This window comes from Zalophus californianus, chromosome 6 (genome assembly GCF_009762305.2).
Source record: "Zalophus californianus isolate mZalCal1 chromosome 6, mZalCal1.pri.v2, whole genome shotgun sequence".
Classification (NCBI taxonomy): domain Eukaryota; kingdom Metazoa; phylum Chordata; class Mammalia; order Carnivora; family Otariidae; genus Zalophus; species Zalophus californianus.
In genome coordinates, this window is record NC_045600.1 from 130,898,867 (window position 1) to 130,918,872 (window position 20,006).

Consider the following 20,006-nt stretch of genomic DNA (forward strand, 5'->3'; position numbering starts at 1 on the left):
TTTGAGACCCAAAGACACCCCCAGATTGAAAGTGAGGGGGTGGAAAACCATAAACCATGCTAGTGGCCACCAAAAGAAAGTTGGGGTAGCAATCCTTATATCAGACAAATTAGATTTTAAAGCAAAGACTGTAATAAGAGATGAGGAAGGACACTATATGCTACTTAAAGGGTGTATCCAACAAGAAGATCTAACAATTGTAAATATCTATGCCCCTAACATGGGAGGAGCCAATCATATAAGGCGATTAATAACAAAAGCAGAGAAACACATTGACAACAATACAATAATAGTGGGGGACTTTAACACCCCCCTGACTGAAATGGACAGATCATCTCAGCAAAAGATCGACAAGGAAATAAAGACTTTAAATGACACACTGGACCAAATGGACTTCACAGACATATTCAGAACATTCCATCGCAATGCAACAGAATACACATTCTTCTCTAGTGCCCATGGAACATTCTCCAGAATTGATCACATCTTGGTCACAAATCAGGTCTCAACCGGTACCAAAAAATTGGGATTATTCCGTGTATATTTTCAGACCAGAGTGGTTTGAAACTAGAATTCAATCACAAGAGGAAAGTAAGAAAGAACTCAAATACATGGAGGCTAAAGAGCATCCTACTAAAGAATGAATGGGTCAACCAGGAAATTAAAGAAGAATTAAAAATATTCATGGAAACCAATGAAAATGAAAACACAACTGTTCAAAATCTTTGGGATATAAGCAAAGGCAGTCCTGCGAGGAAAGTGTATAGCAATACAAGCCTTCCTCAAGAAACAAAAAAGGTCTCAAATACACAACCTAACCCTACACCTAAAGGAGCTGGAGAAAGAACAGCAAATAAAGCCAAAACCCAGTAGGAGAAGAGAAAAAATCAAGATCAGAGCAGAAATCAATGAACTAGAAACCAAAAGAACAGTAGAACAGATCAACGAAACTAGGAGCTGGTTCTTTGAAAGAATTCACAAGATGGATAAACCCCTGGCCAGACTGATCAAAAAGAAAAGAGAAATGACCCAAATCAACATAAATTAATGAAAGAGGAGAGATCACAACCAACACCAAAGAAATACAAACAATTATAAGAACATATTATGAGCAACTCTATGCCAGCAAATTAGATCACCTGAAAGAAATGGGTGCATTCCTAGAGATGTACCAACTACCAAAATTGAACCAGGAAGAAATAGAAATCCTGAACAGATCTATAACCACTAAGGAAATTGAAGCAGTCATCCAAAATCTCCCAAGAAACAAAAGCCCAGGGCCGGATGGCTTCCCAGGGGAATTCTATGAGACATTTAAAGAAGAATTAATACCTATTCTCCTGAAAGTGTTCCAAAAAATAGAAATGGAAGGAAAACTTCCAAAATCATTTTATGAGGCCAGCATTACCTTGCTCCCAAAACCAGGCGAAGACCCCATCAAAAAGGAGAATTACAGACCAATATCCTTGATGAACATGGATGCAAAAATTCTCACCAAAATACTAGCCAATAGGATCCAACAGTACATTAAAAGGATTATTCACCACGACCAAGTGGGATTTATCCCTGGGCTGCAAGGTTGGTTCAACATCCGCAAATCAATCAACGTGTTACAATACATTAACAAAAGAAAGAACAAGAATCATATGATCCTCTCAATAGATGCAGAAAAAGCATTTGACAAAGTACAGCATCCGTTCTTGAACAAAACTCTTCAGAGTATAGGGATAGAGGGTACATACCTCAATATCATAAAAGCCATCTATGAAAAACCTACAGTGAATATCATTCTCAATGGGGAAAAGCTGAGAGCTTTCCCACTAAGGTCAGGAACGCAGCAGGGATGTCCACTGTCACCACTGCTATTCAACATAGTATTAGAAGTCCTAGCCACAGCTATCAGACAACAAAAAGAAATCAAAGGCATCCAAATCAGCAAAGAGGAAGTCAAACTCTCACTCTTTGCAGATATGATAATTTATGTGACAAACCCAAAGGACTCTACCCCAAAACTGCTAGAACTCATACAGGAATTCAGACAAGTAGCAGGCTATAAAATCAATGCACAGAAATCAGTGGCATTCCTATACACCAACAAGACAGAAGAGAGACAAATCAAGGAGTCGATCCCATTTACAATTGCACCCAAAACCATAAGATACCTAGGAATAAATTTAGTCAAAGAGGTAAAGGATCTGTACTCAGAAAACTATAAAATACTCATGAAAGAAATTGACGAAGACACAAAGAAATGGAACAACGTTCCATGCTCATGGATTGGAAGAACAAACATTGTGAAGATGTCAATGCTACCTAGAACAATCTACACATTCAATGCAATCCCCATCAAAACACCATCCACTTTTTTCAAAGAAATGGAACAAATAATCCTAAAATTTGTATGGAACCAGAAGAGACCCCAAATAGCCATAGGAATATTGAAAAAGAAAAGCAAAGCTGGCGGCATCACAATTCCGGACTTCCAGCTCTATTACAAAGCTGTCATCATCAAGACAGTATCGTACTGGCGCAAAAACAGACACATAGATCAATGGAACAGAATCGAGAGCCCAGAAATGGACCCTCAACTCTATGGTCAACTCATCGTTGACAAAGCAGGAACGAATGTCCAATGGAAAAAAGACAGTCTCTTCAACAAATGGTGTTGGGAAAATTGGACAGCCACACGCAGAATAACACTGGACCATTTCCTTACACCACACCCCAAAATAGATTCCAAATGTTTGAAAGACCTAAACGTGAGTCAGGAGTCCATCAAAATCCTAAGGGAGAACACAGGCAGCAACCTCTTCGACCTCAGCTGCAGCAACTTCTTCCTAGAAACATCACCAAAGGCAAGGGAAGCCAGGGCAAAAATGAACTATTGGGATGTCATCAAGATAAAAAGCTTTTGCACAGCAAAAGAAACAGTCCACAAAACCAAAAGACAACCGACAGAATGGGAGAAAATATTTGCAAATGACATATCACATAAAGGGCTAGAATCCAAAATCTAAAGAACTTCTCAAACTCAACACCCAAAGAACAAATAATCCAATCAAGAAATGGGCAGAAGACATGAAAAGACATTTTTCCAAAGAAGACATCCAAATGGCCAAGAGACACATGAAAAAGTGCTCAACATCGCTCGGCATCAGGGAAATCCAAATCAAAATCTCAATGAGATACCACCTCACACCAGTCAGAATGGCTAAAATTAACAAGTCAGGAAACGACAGATGTTGGCGGGGATGCGGAGAAAGGGGAACCCTCCTACACTGTTGGTGGGAATGCAAGCTGGTGCAACCCCTCTGGAAAACAGTATGGAGGTTCCTCAAACAGTTGAAAATAGAGCTACCATACTATCCGGCAATTGCACTACTGGGTATTTACCACAAAGATACAAATGTAGGGATCCGAAGGGGTACGCGCACCCCAATGTTTATAGCAGCAATGTCCACAACAGCCAAACTGTGGAAAGAGCCGAGATGTCCATCGACAGATGAATGGATAAAGAAGAGGTGGTATATATACACAATGGAATATTATGCAGCCATAAAATGAATGAGATCTTGCCATTTGCAATGACGTCGATGGAACTGGAGGGTGTTATGCTGAGTGAAATAAGTCAATCAGAGAAAGACATGTATCATGTGACCTCACTGATATGAGGAATTCTTAATCTCAGGAAACAAACTGAGTTTTGCTGGAGTGGTGGGGGGTGGGAGGGATGGGGTGGCTGGGTGATAGACATTGGGGAAGGTATGTGCTATGGTGAGCGCTGTGAATTGTGCACGACTGTTGAATCACAGATCTGTACTTCTGAAACAAATAATGCAACATATGTTAAGAAAAAAGAAAAAGAAGAAGATAGCAGGAGGGGAAGAATGAAGGGGAGTAAGTCGGAGGGGGAGACAAACCATGAGAGCGATGGACTCTGAGAAACAAACTGAGGGTTCTAGAGGGGAGGGGTGTTGGGGGATGGGTTAGCCTGGTGATGGGTATTAAAGAGGGCACATTCTGCATGGAGCACTGGGTGTTATGCACAAACAATGAATCATGGAACACTACATCAAAAACTAATGATGTGATATATGGTGATTAACATAACAATAAAAATTAAAAAGAAAGAATAGCTCACTGAGACAATCAGTAAAATTTTACTAATAAAAAAAAAGAAACTTCTGGGCTGCAATGAGAGTGGTGTTCAGAGGAAAATTTATAACTATAAACACAATAATAAAGAAAGCAAGTTATGTCAATATATCAATGACTTAACCTCACACTTTAAGAAATGAGAAAAATAATAGTAAATTAAATACAAATCAAGTTGATGAAAGGGATTAATAAAGATTAGAATGGAGGGGCGCCTGGGTAGCTCAGTTGTCAAGCATCTGCCTTCGGCTCAGGTCATGATCCCAGGGTCCTGAGATCGAGCCCCGCATCGGGCTCTGTGCTCCGCGGGAAGCCTGCTTCTCCCTCTCCCACTCTCCCTGCTTGTGTTCCCTCTCTCTCTGTGTCTCTCTCTGTCAAATAAATAAATAAAATCTTAAAAAAAAATAAAGATTAGGATGGAGAAAAATAGAGAGTACAAAAGTAATAGAATTAATGACACCAAAATTTCGTTCTTTGAACAGATCAACAATTTGACAAATCTTAGCAAGATTGACCAAAGTATTAAAATCAGGAGTGAAAGTGGACACATCACTAACAGCCTTATAGAAATAAAAAAACTATTATAAGGAAGTACTGTAGACAAATATACACCAAAAATTATATATTATATATATATTATATATATAGATCAAATTTCCAAATTTCTAGATACAATCTACCAAAACTGAATTCCCAACTGCACTTGAAGTTGCGGTGGAATTGCTGATGGTTACAAACTTCCTAAATTGTTAAGTAAAACAAATTATAATAAACTGTTAACTTTTCTCAGTATTAAAAAAAATAGAAAATCTTAATAGACTTAAAGCAAGTAAATACATTGAACAAAAATCAAAACATCCAACAAAGAAAAGCCCAGCATTATACGTTTTCACTGGTGAATTTTACCAAAGATTTTTTAAATAATTTATATGAATACTTCTCAAACTCTTCCAAAACATACAAGAGAGGGGAATACTTCATAACTCATCTTATAAGGCCAATATTACTCTGATAATAAAGCCAAATAAAAATATTGCAAGAAAATAAACTATATACCAATATTATTCCTTTCAATACACATGCAAAAATCCCCAGTGAAATACCAGCAAAATGAATCCAACAACACCTTTAAAAACATGCACTATCACCAAGGGAGATTTATCCCAGGGATACAACAGTAATGTATAAAAATTATTCAATGTAATAACCACATTAATAAGATGAAGGAAATAAATCAGACATTTGTCTCCATTGATGCAGAAAAAGCATTTGAAAACACCTTCATGATAAAAAAAATTAGAAATAGGGAAAAACTGTATAGTACTGATATAAGGATAAACATATTGACCCATAAAATAGAATTGAGAGGTCATAAATAAATTCATATGTCTATTGTTAATTCATGTTCAACAAGGGTGCCATACTAATACATGGGGGAAAAAAGGACTTTTCAACAAATGGAGTTCAGACAGCTAGATATCCACATGCAAAAGAATGAAGTTGGTCCCTTACCTCACACCACACATAAAACTTAATTCAAAAGGAAAATAACAAGTGGTGGTGAGAATATGGAAGAGTGGAACCCTTGAATATTGTTAACGTGAATGTAAAAACGATGCAGCTGCTGTGGGAAATAATTTGGCAATTTCTCGAAAAGTTAAACATAAACTACCATGTGAATCAGAAATTCCATTTCAAATTACAGACCAAAAAGAATTGAAAACAGGTGTTCATACAAAAAACTTGTACATTTTAGCATTATTCATAACGGCTAAAATGCAGGTACAACTCAAATGCCGATCAACGGACGAAGGCAAAAACAAAATGTAGCATATCCACAGAATGGAAAATTATGTCCCAAAAGGAAATGAAGTAGTGACACATGCTACAACATGGATGAATCTTGAAAACATTATGCTAAGTGAAAGAAACAGGGCATGGAAGGCCACATAGTGCCTGGTTTTATTTGTATGAATTTACATAAAATGCCCAGAATAGGTAAATTCATAAAAACAGAAAATAGATTAGTGATTGAAAAGGGTTGCAGAAGAGGGGAAAATGGGAAATGACTGCTAAGGGGTACAGAGTTTCTCTGAGTTGACACAAAGCCTGGGATTAGACAGTGGTAATAACAACATACTATTTGTAAATGTACTAAAAGCCATTGAATTGTTCACTTTAATATGGTGAATTTTATGTTATGTGAATTCTACTTCAATTAAAAAATGTTGAGAGTGGCTTAACTAATACTATGGTGCAAATACAACATAGTTAATAGTAATTAGTTTAAACAAAAATATAAAATATATTTAAAAAATCCCAAGTGTGACTCTGTTGCTCATTTCCAAGCCCTCACAAGCAGAGCATTGGTGAAGTTCTTGGTCAAAATAACGAGCAGATAATAGTTGTTGGGTGCCCATTTTGTGCCAGATACATACCCTACTTGCCAGTTTCCATAGGTGGGTTCTTTTAAAGTTTATAACCAATTTATTATTGACCTCATTATATTGACAAAAAATAGGATCTTAGGTTAAATGATATGACTAATACATAGAATTCTTTGGTAGTGCATCATTCAAGTCCAAGTCTGGACACACAAAGTCCATTCTTGCCCTTCCAGCCATGTTTCTCTCTCCAAGTTGGATGTGACCAGGAAAACTGTCTCTGCCAACTCTATTTTTCACTTTTATCTCCAAAAATAGACTTTTTTTTTTTTACAGATTTTATTTATTTGAGAGAGAAAGCCCACATGAGCAGGGAGAAGGGCACAGGAGGAGGGAGAAGGAACGAGAATCCCAAGCAGACTCTGCACTGAGTGAGGAGCCCAACACCGGGCTTGATCTCAGGACCCTGAGATCATGACCTGAGCCCACCAACTGAGCCCCCCGGCACCCCTCCAAAAGTAGACTCCACATTATACCCAGCTGTGAGCTTCTATAACAACCTGCAGACAATTCTCCCTTTTGATGACAACTACCGAAACTTTAGACTTTCCAGTTGATTTAAGGAACTACATTTTATTATATCACTTGATTTTGACAATGTTGAGACCTAACAAAACAGTTCCTTCTTCTGAACTAAACTCGTTAAAATCTTTTCCTCCTGGAAGACCAAAGGAAAGCTTCCTGGTTTGGTACTCCTCCCATTACTCTGGGAAGAAAAAAAATCAAACTTCCATTTTGAGAAGGAATGGTATCAGTAGAGATACTGATATAAATCACTCTCCACCTAAAAAATCCATTACAGGTTAAATAAAATATTTTAAACTTAAAGAAATGATTGGATGTACCTAACAGAAAGTAAGGGAAATCTGAGGTCACAAGTGAAAAAGGAACATAAACCTAGGAGAAAAGCTAGCAATAAAGCAGCTTGTTATCCTGAGGAAATACAAAGATGTTAGAGTACCAGTGGCAAGAGGTAACTGCAGACAATATCCTGAAATTATTTATTCAAATATTCTACTTATATGTGGAACTCCACATAGGCCTCAACCTCAGAAAAAGATTCAACCAGAGGAAACAACCATTTAGAACCATCAACAAAGCAATGTGTCTTGCCTCTGGTTGGAAGATTTAAAAAACAGCAACATCAGCAACATGACCAATGCCCTCCCTTCATGTCTGGTTGGAGACTGGGTTTACAATTTTGTTTCATGGCTTTAAAAATAAACTATAATGCAAAATGAACCAGATCTCTAGTTCCCTTACACACGTGGCAGAAATAAATATACAGCTTCCCTGGAGGAATACATCCTCAAAGCAGGGGTCAAAAACGCATAGTGGGTTCAACAAAACACAAAACCAGAATAAAATCCTAATATGCAAAAGAAAATGAGGCACAATTAGTGGAAGTCAGCAGAAGCAACTGAGAACAAAATGAGATCTGTAATAATTTCAATTATTGGAATTACCAGATTTAACACATTTTAAAAGCAAGAAAAAATTAACAAAATGTGAATTTGGAGCAAATGACTATCATGGCATGACCAAGCAGGAAAAAAGAAAGAAAATTTCCAGAACTGAGAAGTGTAATTATTGAAATTAGAAAATCAGTGATTTGCTTATATATTAGTTTAGATACAATAAAGAAGGAAAGTCAGATCTGAAGAAATCGTCAGTAATATTTTCCAAAAAGACAGAAAATATAAAAGTCATGTTAAAGAGATAATGGTGGCTAGAGTCTAGACAAATACATGCCTAATTATAGTTCTAGAAGGAGAAAATACAGAAAATGAGAGGAAGGCAATATTTGAAGATATTATGTCTGAGGGTTTTCCACAGTAATTTAAACACATGAATCCTCAGATTTTGGAATCTCAGGGAATCCCAAGCAAGATCGATAAAATTCCACACCCAGATACATTGTAGTAAAACTAGAGAAGCCCTCAGAAAAAGGAGTGAATTGAATATCTGTCAGAGAGAAAAAAAATACAATGGATTACTTTTAAAAGTGACATTTTTGCTGACAACTTTCCAACATAAAAATGAAAGACTGAAGAATGTAGAATTACATTTTAGAGATCAGGGAGTAAATAACTGTAATTTGGAATTATTCAATCTAGTGAAATAATCTTCAAAAAATATAAAAATCCCACAAAAACTGGAAATATTCGCCACCAAAGTTGTAATTCCCATGAAGCAAAGTAAGCCCTAAAGGACATTCAGAGATATAAAAGAGAATAGCATAGCATGTGTGGGAATATTACAATATATAATATAATTATATAATTATATAATAATAATTATATGTAATTATATAAATATATAATTATATACAATATATAATGATATAACATATTAACATGTGTGTGAATTTTAAAAATTGGTATTTAATAATGATAACAATTGTTGATGTGTGTATTAAAAGAAACCACAAAGATTATGAATGGATATTGTAAGTAAAGAGAGAGGGTTATTGAATTTAAAATATTCTGAGGCATTTGGTGAGAAGGCTGATAATACTTAATTGGCCTTTGTTAATGACATTTACAGGTTAAAAATTAAGTAGGACCAGTAAGGGAAAAAAACGGGGGGTGGATTTATATTATCTAAACCAGTGGAAGGAGAGATAAAAGAATATATATTGATATATATTGATTCAGAAAAGCCTAAGACAGGGGAAAAAAGTGGACCACTGAAAAGGTGAGATAAATACAAAGCACAAAATAAATCCAAATAATCAATAATCATAGTAAATGTGATTGATGGACTTTTCCTTTAAAAATTACATATTGAGAGGGGCGCCTTGGTGGCTCAGTCGTTGGGCATCTGCCTTCAGCTCAGGTCATGATCCCAGGGTCCTGGGATCGAGCCCGGCATCTGACTCCCTGCTCAGCAGGAGGCCTGCTTCTCCCTCTCCCACTCCTCCTGCTTGTGTTCCCTCTCTCGCTGTGTCTGCCTCTGTCAAAGAAATAAATAAAATCTTAAAAAAAATTACATATTGACAGTCTAGATTTAAAAATAAAAATAAGAAGGACAAAGAGAGAATGAAAGTAAAGGATTGAGAGAAATGTCCCAGGCAAATGAAAGCCAAAAAATCAGCTGATGGGAATATATTAAAATCAGAAAATTGAACTTTATTTCATTTATTTATTTTTTTAGTGGGAGAGGGGCAGAGGGAGAGAGAGAGAGTCTTAAGCAAACTCTATGCCCAGCATGGAGCCTGACTTGGGGCTTGAGCTCACAACCCTGAGATTATAACCTGAGCTGAAATCAAGAGTCAGATGCTTAATTGACTGAGCCACCCAGGCACCCCAGAAAGTTGAACTTTAAAAGAAATGTTTGACTAGAGATAAAAAGTGTAGTAAGAATACTAATATAATAATATCTTCAACAAGAGAATATAACATAAGCACCTAGCAATATAACTTCAGGACATGGGGGGAGGGGGAAATGACAGAACTGTCATGAGAATTTGGAAAATTCACCATAGTAATATACCACCCCCAATAAATGATAGTTTAAACAGATAAAACCAGCAAGAAGATAAAAGATGTAATAGCACCATAATCTAATTAACATATCAAATGTGTTCCAAAATGTTAAAAATGCACAATACTTTCCATCATACCTAAAACATAGAAAATATTACCAGGTGATAAGGTATTAAAAAGTATTAACAAATTTCAAGCGAATAACATCATATACAGTACAATATGTAGTTTAAATATATAAATAAGTATATTTAATATATTAATATGTTTATTTAATACATAATTTATTATGTATATAATATATATATTACATATATTTAAATTACATATTATACTATGTATGGTTATAGATAGATAGAGAGAGAGAGAGAGATAGAGATATATCCCCAAATTCCAAAAGCAAAAGGCAAAAAACATGAACAGGTATTTCATACTCAGCTTCATCTGTAATCAGAGAAAAGCAAATTAAAATCATAACAAAAATAATGAAATAGCACTTTATTTGCTTTATTGGCATTAGATTAAAAATCTGAAAGTTCCAAGTTTTTGCAAGGATGTTCAGAAATGGTCATTGTTACACCCTGCTCGTGGGAGCATAAAATGTACCATCACTTTGATAAAGAGTTTTCACTAACCTCTTAAAAGCTGGACGTCTACATGGCTTGTGGCCCAGATTCCACACCTAGGTATATATAAACTTAGCCCCTGTGAATTCATTTTCTCACCTTAGCAGGTTCTTCCATTAAATGGAATAGAAGATGCTAAAAAAGAATGAAAGAAAAAAAGTACCTGCTAACATTGATTGTCCCAGCAGGTGAAAGGAGAAAACTCGCCAAATTATGGATATGTTGGTGTTTTTGTTTGTTTGCTTTCGTGGGTGGTTGTGGGAACCAGAGAACAGACTCATTTGATCTAGAACCAGAGAATGTGGCCAGTCACCATGTTCTCCCCATTCACTGGTGAGCGTTGTGTTTTCCCGTGTTCATAGCGTCGGGGAGCCCAGTGATCCCAGGTTGTAATGGCAGGTGAACAGCGTCTTCCTCACCAATCAGAGGTGAATCTCCATCGGATCAGTAGGGACCCTCCCAGAGGAGGATTCTTATGGCTCTCTAAGCTCAGCAGACAGCCCTCTGTTTAACAGCCTGGAGTGGGCTCACTCCATTTCCACTGGTGGGAAGGAAGCTGTGAAAAAAATCATCCATAACCCGAGCGGTAATCTTGGAATTGAGTCTTAGAAATAAAAGGTAGATTATGAGAATTAGTTTTTTTGACTAGCACCTAAGGATAACCAGCTAGTCCCTCAGTTTCTTAAAATTTGAAGGACACTTTCACCTTCTCATACCTGTTGATTTGGAGACCACAGTTAAACTTTGTATTTAATACATTTATCTTACACCCATTCCCATCTGTTAGACCCATTTCTGTGCTTCAGTCATTGTGTCAATGCTAGCCCAGTTTTGGTCAAGTCCAGTAACGTTCCAGTAAATAACTGGACAGTTTATTATACCAAATTCTTCCACACAGAGGAAGAAAGAGCGTAGGCATGAAAATAAAATGCCACTTTAAAAAATGGTGTCTATTTCAAGCAGCCCTCCACCTGAGTAAGGGGTCTCATTTCTGAATGATTCAACAAACGTGCACTGAGGACCTATTAACTGAACATCACTGTCCCAGCTACCGGGAGAATACAAAGCTGAATAAGAGACTAATTTCTCTCACAGCACTTACTTTGCAAAGAGGAAACCACAAGCCAGTAGCTAAAACAGGAGGTAAAATAAAATTTGTCTCCAAAGAGATCACGCATCTTCACAGTGGAAGCAGAATAAGGAAGAGCTGACTGTGACCCCAGCAGTCAGAAGACTATAAATCAGTGGCATTTGCATATGGGAATTTTATGAACACCGTGAGGACAGGCACGGAGTTATAAGTATGCACGCTATTGAGTAAAAATGAGAGTGTAAGTGGTAAGATAATATTTGGTGGGCGATGAGGCCACAAGAGCTTGGGACAATATGGTGGAAGGTCTCCAATGTCATTTTAAAGCATTTCAGCCTTATTCTTTCGGCTGCCATCCCCTGAAGACTGTGATGAACGGGAGAAAGGTCAACTTACTTAGGTTTTAGAAAGATAACTAGGGCAGCCATGTGAATGACAGATTTGAAGATCTGGTTAATGAGGAATAGTTAATAAGATACTTAAGGAATCCAGGTTTATTCATGCAATCGATTGGATAAGGAGTTCCTCAGAGGAAGCTTTTAAATTGTTTTTTCTCATTTCATTTCACCAAGTTTTGCTCAGAAACCTATTCAAATTCAAACATCTGCAGAGTTTTCTTTAGAACTGTAATGACATTTTCAGATACATAAAGAAAACATTTCAACAAGAACTCTGAGGAAGATATTAAACTGATATAATCTGGTTCCTTAATATTGGATTCTGACTTAAAAAATATGCTCCCTGTGATGAAAATTTATGTTGTAATAAGTATTTGATTTTTTTCATTGGGGTATAATTGACATATAACATTCTATTAGTTTTGGGTATACCACATAATGATTTGATATTTGTATACACTATAAGGCAATCACCACAATAAGCCTAGTTGCCATCTATCACCATACAAAGTTACAGATAGTTTTTTTCTTCTGCTGGAATAAAAAATTTAGAATTTATTCTCTTGGCAACTTTCAAGTATATACTACAATATTCTTGATTATAGTCGTCATGCTGTACATTAGCCCTCATAATTTATTGATTTTATAAATGGAAGTTTACTTTCTGACCCCCTTCACCCATTTTCCCCACCCCCCCCCAATCCTCTTCCGTCTGGCAACCACTGTTCTGTTCTCTGTATGTATAATTTTTAAATCGGGAAGAGCTGGTCACAGAGAGCCCGGACTGCAAGTAAGTGGTGCAAAATACCAAAACAACAAAAACAACAACAACAAAAACCACCACAACAACACAAGACAAAGGGACACTTAAGGAACACTTAAGAGACACTTAAGTAATGTGAGTATTTTAGACATTAGGCTCTGTCATTTTTACAATGTATTTAATAGATTGGAAAGATCTAAAGAAATTGCCTGCATTGAGTATAAGAAGTCGTAACAAAGCCTTTTTACATCCAGAACCAGTGTTAATTAGATGTGACTTTGAGAAGTCTTTTAAAGAGCAGGTGAGATGGAGTGCACTACCAGGACAGAAACCAGCCAGTCAGGAACAACCTATTGAGCACATCAGTAGGAAAAGTCTTTCCCCAGAGACTCGTTATTTGATGATTGAAAAAGAATGTCTAGACATCAAATGGGTTTTGGACAGTTTAAGGTACTAAAGTATTTTCCTGGGGAAAAAAATTATATTAGAGACAGATCATAGAGCTATACAATGGTGGAACAGAATGAAAGATGAGCAATACCCTGCTCGTAAGATATTATCTGTCCCTGTAGCGATGTATATTTGCATTTTCCCCAATAGTCTTGTTAATGAAATATGGCAGTGTGTTTGTTCAAGATGTTTTCTGGGGAGTGGAATTATTCCATGGAATTACTAGTCAATTATTCTTACAGTCCTTGCAGAGTAAGATTTTCTGCAATCAAATCTTAATGAAAAAGTTAAGGAAAATTTTCCTATGATTGTACCCATGCATGCTTCTCTATAATTTTCTCTACTGCCCGCCTCATCCTCCTAAAGGAAGGAGACATTTTAGTTCCTGCAAGCTATAAATGTGGGCATGAAAAGTGCCAACAGAGAGCCTGGTGAGTGTTGGTTGAGCAACTAGAGAGGGAACTGATAAGTTGACCCTGATCAAGGGTCAGCGTGACATGAGGGTAGTGGTGCGACCCTCTCTTTTGACCTATGCTCCCACCTGTGAAGATTATGTATTCTCTTGTTTGTTTTCTCTCACATTTGCTCTGATTTTCAGAATAAAAATGCTGTCATTTTGATAAGAATGAAATGTCAAGTAAATGAAGATTCAATGCATCAGAAGATTCTACTTTTTTTTTTTTTTTTTGGCTTCACTAATAACAGTCACATTGTGGACAAATTAAATACCATGTGTATACTAGTTGCCATGGTTGGGCTGAAACTATAATTTGGCTCCTTCAGGAAAGAGAGCTCTCTTTCTCCAAACTCAAAGAGCCTTCTGTTTTTTATTGAAGGGGAAGGAAGAAACTTGGTGGTATGTGTATGTTTGCAGGGCTAAGCTGATGAATGTAGAAAGCTTGAGCATGAAACTGATAACATGGTGCTTGCCCCATTCCACAATTTCCCCCTCTGCACCTCAGCCTGACAGACTAATTCTGATCTCCTGGGAAGAGGCAGCTTGGGATAGAAGTGAGAATATGAGAAGTTACTTCTTCTAGGAGTGCACTTGTGATGAGCACCCAGTGACGGATGGAAACATTGAATCACTGTATTGTACACCTGAAACTAAAATTACACTGTTATGTGAACTAACTGGAATTTAAATAAAAACTTAAAAAAAAAACCTTTAAATATTTGTATTATAAAATACTTCATTAGAATGTTATAAATATTAATATAATGAATATTTGTGTGTGTAGCTCCCAGCTTTTACTTTAACACTCGTTAACATTTGCTACATTTGTTTCTGGTCTTAAATTATAAAACATTGCAAATAAAGTTGAAACTCTGTATGTTTTCTTTCTAAACACATTAGCCTCTTATTCCTTACTTGGGATGTTAGCTCTTATCCTGAATTCTGTATTTATAATCCTCATATTTACATATGTAAATATCAATATAATATATATATATATACTATTTCATTGTGTGATTATTAACTTTTTTAAAAAGATTTTATTTATTTATTTGAGAGAGAGAGAATGAGAAACAGAGAGCATGAGAGGGAAGAGGGTCAGAGGGAGAAGCAGACTCTCCGCCGAGCAGGGAGCCCGATGTGGGACTCGATCCCGGGACTCCAGGATCATGACCTGAGCCAAAGGCAGTCGCTTAACCAACTGAGCCACCCAGGCGCCCGATTATTAACTTTTTTATCATTGTGTATTTTTTTCTCTCTTTGGGTTTAAAATTGTTGTTTCTTTTAAGAAATCTGCATTGATCAGTGTAGTTCTAAATTACTAATTATAACTGCTGTTGTATTCCTTATTCCTTCTTATAGATATATTTGTCGATTGCCTTTGATGACCATTTAGGTATTTTTCAATTTTTCTTTGTACAACCATGTTGCAGTGAACCTTAGTATATATGTCTCCTTGCACATAAATACTCAAGTTTCTGGTAGAACTGGAAATCATGAATTAAAGTGTATGGACATCTTCAATTTCACTAGATATTGTAAGACTGCTCTCGAAAGTGGTACTACCAATTTACTCATTTGCTGGAAATCTATGAATTTATTTCCCCACATTCTCACCAATTCTTATTATAAGATTTTGAAATATTTCCAAACCATGAAATAGTATCTAATGGTTTTACCTTGCATTTTCCTGTTTGTTAGTAAGTTTAAAAATCGATTCTGCTAATTATTGGTTATGTATGTGTATGAGCATGTGTACATGTTCATTTCTTTTGATCAAGTGTCTATCTGGTTGCTTGTCTTTTCCTTATTAAGCTTTAGATGTTCTTTGTCAATTCCTGATACTAATATGAGCTCTCCTGGGCTGTGAACTGTACCTCTTAACTTTATATATAAAATGTTTTTTTGTTGAAAAGTAGTAGAATTTTTTTTTGGAATGCCTGGGTGGCTCAGTTGGTTAAGCATCTGACTTCGGCTCAGGTCATGATCCCAGGGTCCTGGGATTGAATCCCGCAAGGGTTCCTTGCTCAGTGGGGAGCTTGCTTTTCCCTCTGTCTGACACTCCCCCTGCTTGTGCTTTCTCTCTCTGAGAAATAAATAAATAAAATCTTTTTTTTAAAAAGTGGTAGGATTTTTTGTATTTTATTATAGTCAAATTTATCTACGATTTGTATATTTTCACTGTATTAAAAAACTTCTCACACTCCAATATCATAAAGCTAGACTCCTAAATTTTTTCTAACATTTTAAAATTTTTGCTTCTTACTTTTGCTTTCTGAATATACATACATGGATTATAAAAGGGATACAATATTTTATGGGTAAACTGATGTCCTAAAATAATTTATTTGTTGCCATCTTTTTACCATTTATTTATAATATCATCTGTATCATTGATCATATTTCTATATATGGGTGAATCTGTTTCTAAGCTCACTGTTCTACTCTATCATTCTATATACTATTTTTGTAACAATGTTTTACGTTTGTAATCATTATAATAAGAGATTAAAATCTTGTCAAGAAAGACTCCTATTGGCTCTTAAAAATTGCCTTAGCTACTCTATGTAAATTTGAGAATCAGCTTGTTCAGTCTGACAAAAAATTAATTGGGATTCTTATGAGAAATGCATTTGTTGATTAGTTGAAGAAAATGGAAATCTTTATAATGTTGACATTATGTGGATATATTATATATCTCCACTTATTTATTTTTGCTTTTATATCCCATACTAATATTCTATAATTTTTCCATACAGATGCCAATTATAAATGGAACATTTTTGAATTGCATTGTGTAGGGAGTTACATCTGGTAAATAGGAATTTATTGTTTACAATTATATTCTTTCTAGTGAACAGTGAAATTTTATACTTTTTCTAATATTTGTAGAGTCTGTTGGTTTTTCTATGTAGTTAATTTACATCTCCTAGAAGTAAATGTAATTTTTTCTCTTTCTTTTTGATTTTTATCTCATTTTCTCCTCATCATTGGTTAAAGCATCCAATTTCAAGTTTTGATAGACATATTGATAATGGACAGTCTTATCTTATTACTGAATTTAATGAGAGTGTTTTGAAATTTCTACCACCAAATCTAATGTTTTCTATAGATTTCTGAACTGTATCCTGTATCAGGTTAAGGAAACTAACCTTCTCTCTGAAATTTACTGTCAGTTTTTTAACATGAATAAGTGTTGAACTCTATCAAATGCCTTTTCTTCATTTATTGATTTGATCCTGTGGAGTTTCACCTTCAATCTGTTAATCCAAGATCAGGGCTGCCATGTTTGGTTGTGCAAACCATGCTCCGCTTGAATTTAAAATAGCATCATCCCTATAAACTACTTCCTCACAAACTACAGTGTGGGTGGGGTGTCTTGGAGTTTCGTCATGTACCAGGTCCTATGGAAAGGTATATTCATAGACTTTCTAATATTAAACCATCATTGAACTCCTGGGGTGGGGAGCAACCACTAGTCTATCAGGACAAATTTGGCTACTTTTCCAAGAAATCTTGTTTTCCCCTTCTTCTGTAGTAATAGAATATAAACTGATACATGCTTTCACATTAGAGAATCATTTCCCAGTGCAATTGCAGCTAGATAGATCTATGTAACTAAATTCAGGTCAACCAAAGGGAAGAATGAGTGATATATGCAACATGTAAATCAGCTTAAAAGACAAACCATTTTCTTGAAACTCCTTTCTTATCCCTTTCAACAAGCAAGAACAAATCCCACCTTTGACCATGTAGCTAAAGGCAATGCCCAAAGGGTCGATTCAGCAAACTATGGTGAGGGCCAAATTTGGCCCTCCAATGATTTTTATTAATAAAGTTTTATTGGAATACAATAATTTCCATTTGCTTATACATTGTCTATGTCTATTTTCATTCTGCAACAGCAAAATTAAGTAGCTGTGACGAAGAGCATTTACTACACAAAGACTGAAATATTTACTATTTGGTCTTTGACAAAAGAAGATTGTGGGTTCCCACCCTACAACATGGATTCTCAAACTTTACTGGGTGGCAGGATCACCAGAAGAATTTATTTAAGTGAGTTGTGTCCCCACCAATACATGCAATTCAGTACGTCTGGCGTGAGCCCTGAGATTTTACATTTCTGACAAGTTCCTAGAGGATGCTGATGCTAGTCCATGCTAGTCCATAGACCACAGTCTGAGAACCACTGGCCTATGGGAGAAGGGGAGAACCTAGTTCCCTAATGATCCCTAGGACCCTATCTCCTGTCACTGGCCTGTACCACTGGGCTCACTTGCAACTAGCCTCTCCCAGCTATCCAATAGCATACCCCCCACCTGTCTAAAAACACCACTTCCACTTTGACTGTCTTGTAAGACATATAAACTTCCATCTTTAAACCCCATATTTTGGGGGTTTTTAATATTAGTTTAGGATTATGTTACCCAAACACCCTTATGATGTTTTGATGATAGATAGATAGATAGATAGATAGATAGATAGATAGATAAGTAAGTAGATAGAACTATAGGTAATAGATGCACATTTATCAGTACACACACAGATAAATTCCATTGGCTAGTATTTATTTAGAATTTTTACTTTTATGCTCATATATGAGATTGGTTTGTGATTTTTTCCTTATGCACTACTTGGCAAATTCTTTGTGTGTGTTAACTTCATAAAATAATTATTGTAACTTCTCCACTTTATTCTTTTAGTGGTTTTTGTACTATAGAAATTATCTATATTTTAGGTGATACGATAAAAAGTTACCCGTAAGGGTGATATCACCAAGATGGTGGAGTAGGAAACCCCAGCCTTGGTCCTCCCACCAAGATCAACAATGAGACCATGATCCACACACTAAAACAGCTCCAGGAGAGTACCCTTTGAAAACCTCAGCAGTATAGTAGAACAAAAAATTTGAAAAGGATGAACAACCAGCTTCCCCCATCTTTGGGGTCTCAGCACAAAGGTCTCACTTTTGGTTCCACCAGAAATCACAAAGAGGAACCCCATAGAGGTGGCTAGGTAAAAGGAAGGAAATCAGGGCCTACCCATATCAGTGTGCAGCGGGAGTAACTGCAGTTCCTAGTGACCCTTGTCCTGCAGATGACCCGAGCAGCTTTTACCTCTAAGAAACCAATGGCCAGCATAGCTACTATGGACAGCATGTAGATTTCACTAGTTTTATTTTTTTGTCCCACAAGTATGTTTTCCCTGATACCAGCTGCCTGAGTTCTTCCTTCCTCTCTGCCCCCATCCTTGTAGGAACCCGTGACCTGCAGGAGCAGCCAGTCCAGGCAGCTTTGCCACTCCAAGACACCAAGGCCCTCACAGCTGCTGATGGGCCTGGATTTGACCCTATCTCCTGTCACTGGCCTGTACCACTGGGCTCACTTGCAACTAGCCTCTCCCAGCTATCCAATAGCATGCCCCCAGCCTGCCCATCAAAACTCGTCTCCACTGCAATGCATACATCTGAGAGAAGACCGTGCCCTCCGGAGGTACAGGAGGATATGCTGACACCCAGGGCCCACACAGCTGTTCATGCAAGTGAATGCAGCACTAGGTATTGTCATTGGTTTCTACCACTGGGATTAGCAGCTGCTAGCCCCTCCAGCTGTACACCTGCATGCCCTCAACTTGATTCCCAGTTCTGGTCTCCACTGCTATGTGGCCATGGCAAGAAACAGTAATCACAGTTATGAACACCAAAAGCCTGGGCCCCCACAATTTTGTGTGCTTGCGGTTAGCTTCAGGACTAACTACTTACTCTAGCCCCCAAATGCTGTGTGTGTTTGCAACTGGCCTCTGCCACTACACAGACACATATAGCTGACCCCCACAGCCGAGTGTATGCACACCACTGATTCCAGCTACCACCACTGCCTGCCCCAGTCCCTAGCCACTGGACTTGGAGGTGCTGTTGAGGACCCCAAGGGTCTTTGTGGTCTCTGCAGATCCCTTCAGTACTCCCCAAAGGCCATGAAGTTGTCAGGGCTTTGTACCCCTGTGGCCTGAGCCAGTGAGTCACCACACCCCCCTGGATCTCCAGCTGCCATACATCCCCACTCAGTACCTTACACTGCTAGACCTAGGGTCATGGCACACTTTAGCATGCCTCTACCTGCAAGTGAAGATTTT

The 20,006-nt window shown here is 37.0% G+C and overlaps 1 long non-coding RNA gene across 1 annotated transcript in view; it reads right to left on the minus strand.

Moving 5' to 3' along the window:
• Window positions 1–10,945, minus strand: part of LOC113908761 — a 32,523-nt gene extending 21,578 nt beyond the window's left edge. Inside the window, exon 1 of the long non-coding RNA XR_003515585.1 lies at window positions 10,877–10,945. This is a non-coding gene — a long non-coding RNA (uncharacterized LOC113908761). The remainder of the gene's footprint in view (window positions 1–10,876) is intronic.
• Window positions 10,946–20,006: the final 9,061 nt, after the last annotated feature.